Source organism: Vigna unguiculata, unplaced genomic scaffold, assembly GCF_037176805.1.
Source record: "Vigna unguiculata cultivar grain cowpea cultivar isolate G323 ecotype 2 unplaced genomic scaffold, ASM3717680v1 ptg000385l, whole genome shotgun sequence".
NCBI lineage: Eukaryota > Viridiplantae > Streptophyta > Magnoliopsida > Fabales > Fabaceae > Vigna > Vigna unguiculata.
This window is the reverse complement of record NW_028197020.1, coordinates 30,928-35,261: the sequence shown is the minus strand read 5'-3', so window position 1 is coordinate 35,261 and position 4,334 is coordinate 30,928. Positions and strand designations below refer to the sequence as shown.

The window sequence follows — 4,334 nt, the reverse complement described above, 5'->3', positions numbered from 1 at the left end:
CATTTTTTTGCATAGTAAAAATTGAAGCAAAATAGCTATTAAACGATTCTTTTAGTTTACTAGAGACATCGACATTTTTTTAGCTCGACGGAAATTTTCTTCTTTTCCTAAAGATTTTCTGAAATAGAAATAGAGAACGAAGTAACTAGAAAAAAAACATAGATTGTTAGAATATTGCTCTTCTAGAGGGATCATCTAAAAAGCAAGATATTTGAAACCTATTCATACAAAAAGGCTGACATAGATGTTATGGGTCAATTTTTTTTATTGTCCATCTCTTCATTCCGTAAAGGAGCCGAATGAAACAAAAGTTTCACGTTCAGTTTTGAATTAGAGACGTTAAATCAAAATGATGAATCAACGTCGACTATAACCCTTAGCCTTCCAAGCTAACGATGCGGGTTCGATTCCCGCTACCCGCTTCTATTTTATTCTATTTAAATCTATCTTTTTTCTTCGAGAATGAATCTAGAATTCTTAAAGAATTTGTCAATTCTTCATTTTCATTTCTTAATTTAGTTTTAGTTATATATATTCAATTATATTCAATTGATTTTTCTTTTTTATTTTTTTTTTCTTTTATTCTAAATATTTGATTTATTTTATTTTTATAATTTCTAGAATTCTTTATATTTGTTTGATTCTTTAATCTTTTTAATAAGGTTTAGTTAAAAAGGTTAAAGAATCAAATATAAAATAGAAGCGTCCATTGTCTAATGGATAGGACAGAGGTCTTCTAAACCTTAGGTATAGGTTCAAATCCTATTGGACGCAAGTTGTTTGCATATCTAATTTCAACCTTGTCCTTCTATTTTTTTTGATTTATTACATTTTGATTCGAATTCATTATATATAATATTCAAATGAAATAAAAACATATTAAAAGATACTAATTATAAAAATTGGAAAATTGAATTACAAAATTATTTAATGATTCATCAATTTTTTTCTACTTGTTCCTGGAATAAAAAGAGTTCCATCTGTTCTTTAATAGCGTCCTTTAAAAGGGCTTCTGCTTCCCCAGTGAATGTCTTGGTAGAAGATATGATTTCTTTGAATTGAGGTTTATTCGTCTTTAAGTAAGCACGTAACTCAACAAGAAATTTCCTTACCTGTCCAATTTCTAATGAATCAAGATAACCATTCGTTCCGGTATAAATAGTTACTATCTGTTCTTCCACAGTAAGAGGAGCTGATTGGGATTGTTTAAGCAACTCGCGCAATCGTTGACCTCTTGCTAATTGATTTTGAGTAGCTTTATCTAGATCAGAAGCGAATTGTGCAAAAGCTTCTAATTCTGCGAATTGTGCTAATTCCAATTTTAATTTACCAGCTACTTGTTTCATGGCTTTGATTTGAGCCGCCGATCCAACTCTGGAAACTGAAATACCAACATTAATAGCGGGTCTTATTCCAGCATTGAATAGATCGGCCGATAAGAATATTTGGCCATCTGTAATGGAAATTACATTCGTAGGAATATAAGCTGAAACATCTCCCGATTGAGTTTCAACTATTGGTAAAGCAGTCATACTTCCTTCGCCTAACTGAGAACTTAATTTAGCGGCTCTTTCCAAAAGACGCGAATGTAAATAAAAAACATCCCCTGGATAAGCTTCGCGACCTGGTGGTCTTCGTAATAGAAGAGACATTTGCCGATAAGCCTGTGCTTGTTTGGAGAGATCGTCATAAATGATTAAAGTGTGACGTTCACGGTACATAAAATATTCAGCCAGAGCTGCTCCTGTATAAGGCGCGAGGTATTGTAATGTAGCTGGAGAATCCGCTGTTTCAGCTACTACAATAGTGTATTCCATTGCTCCTCTTTCTTGTAAGGTAGTCACCACTTGAGCCACAGAAGATGCTTTTTGACCAACAGCTACATAAACACATATTACATTTTGTCCCTGTTGATTGAGAATTGTATCTGTGGCTACTGCTGTTTTACCTGTTTGTCTATCTCCAATAATTAATTCTCGCTGGCCCCGTCCTATGGGGATCATCGAATCAATAGCAATAAGTCCTGTTTGGAGAGGCTCATATACCGAACGTCTTGAAATAATACCGGGAGCGGGAGATTCTATTAATCGAGATTCCGAAGCTGAAATTTCTCCTCGACCGTCAATTGGTTTAGCCAGGGCATTTATAACACGACTCAAATAAGCTTCACTTACAGGTATCTGAGCAATTCTTCCTGTTGCTTTTACTGAACTTCCCTCTTGTATCAGCAAACCATCACCCATTAATACAACACCAACATTTTTTGATTCCAAATTCAAAGCAATGCCTATAGTACCTTCTTCAAATTCCACCAATTCACCCGCCATTACTTCATCAAGACCATAAATACGAGCAATACCATCGCCTACTTGAAGTACGGTACCAGTATTTACAATTTTTACTTCTGTATTATATTGCTCAATGCGTTCACGGATAATTTTACTAATTTCATCTGCACGAATGGTTACCATGAAAATATCTTAAATTTATTTTTTATAAGAAAAAAATGATGCCTATACTCTATTGTATAATAGAAAGCCTAATCAGTTATTTTTTTATTTCATCATCCCAAACATGCCAATATTAGCACTAACAGTACGTAAATGTAACTCGTTGTTCAAGCAACTATTTAGAGTTCCTAGAGCTCCCTGTAAGGCTTGTTGTAAAACCCGCTGTCGAACTTGATTAATAACTCTTTGTTGTTCAAAATCAATAGCTTCGTTTTTGTAATTTTCTAATTGTTCCAAAGTCGTATAAATTGAATTAATTAAATTCAATTTTTCTCGTTTGATCTCAGAATAGCCATTCACCCGAAACAGATCTGCTTCTGTTTCAACTTTCCTTAAGCGGGCCTGGGCTTTTTCGAGCTGTTCAATGGCGTTTTCCTGTAATTCTTCTGAGTTTCGAATAGTTCTCCAGATTTTCTGTTTTCGATTATCTAATAAATCACGTAATGAAAGTAGACTCTCTTTCCATCCATTTCAAAATGTCTATGATCTCTTCCCGAACCAAACATGAATCTTTCGATTCATTTGGCTCTCACACTCAATTACTTATCGGAAATTTACCAATTTTTTATGTAATGAGCCTATCCTCTCTTCTCTATTCAAAGTGAAAACAATTACCAATATAAGACTAGAATATTCGGAGGACTCTTTTGACCAAACAAATATATGTCAACAAAGTTGTTTTTTTATTCAAATCCAAAGACTTCTTTTGAATTTATACATAGGTCATCCATCGATTACGCATCGTACAAAGGGGAGGTTTAAATTCACCCGTTTTTTATTTCTCGCCATAAATAGGATTCAAGCCATTTTTTTTATCGACATGAGTGTTTTATATCGAAAAAAAATCGAATAATTTTTTTGAAACCGTTTCCTTTCTGTATTAATATAGCGGTAGAAAGAGTACTACACTGCGTATAGACTTCAAACTCTTTTTAACCATGGTAATAGTCCAAAATTTTTGGTAAATAGAGAATCAAAGTGGATTACCAATAAAGCGCGAAATGCTATGGTTCTTTAAGATTTTTCTTAATTTATTCAAAAAAGAAAATGAATTCAGAAGTAATTCGCGGGATTCTGCACATTTTCTTAATTCTAACTAAACTAAAAAGTGCAGTTTGGTTAAATCCAATTTATTCTTTGAAATAAACAACTCGCACACACTCCCTTTCCAAAAAAAACCAGTAGACCTAACACTACACTAAGATTTATTGGATTTGTTGCTAAAATATCGGTATTAAACACGAAACTTCCGGCGGATGGCCAGGAGCCCAAACAAAGGAAAGAATCGGTTATATTTTTCATATGATCTCATCTCCTCTTATGAATAGACTAATTATCTTTCTAATATTCCTATTAGATAGATAATATAATAATCTAATTGGAATATATAATTATAGAATTTGATATAATTTGGATTGGTCAATCAATTGGAAGATTCCCTAAAAGAATGATACTTCTTAGAATTAGATACCAGTTCTTTTATCAATTGCAAAATCTATCTAGTTTGAACACTTTCAAAAAATTATCTTAAAAGAAATAAAATAAAAGAGGGGTTCATTGGACTAAACAAAAAGAAGAAAGAGGGTGAATAAGTATGTGAATACCTTTCAATTAGTCCTTCTCCTGTGTTCTTATCCGAACAGATAAAGAATTGTAGGAGTGAATTATTAATATAATTCGAAAAAGGAAGTCCACATATGTATTTTTATCTTTTTAGGATTAAACAAAAGGATTAGCAAATAAAAGTGCTAATGCTACAACCAGCCCGTAAATTGTTAAAGCTTCCATAAAAGCCAGACTAAGTAATAAAGTACCCCGTATTTT

At 32.8% G+C, this 4,334-nt stretch overlaps 1 non-coding gene across 1 annotated transcript; it reads left to right on the top strand.

The window, feature by feature from the left end:
* Positions 1–702: 702 nt before the first annotated feature.
* Positions 703–774, top strand: TRNAR-UCU (transfer RNA arginine (anticodon UCU)). Its single transcript has one exon. It is a non-coding gene; the product is annotated as a tRNA-Arg (tRNA).
* Positions 775–4,334: the final 3,560 nt, after the last annotated feature.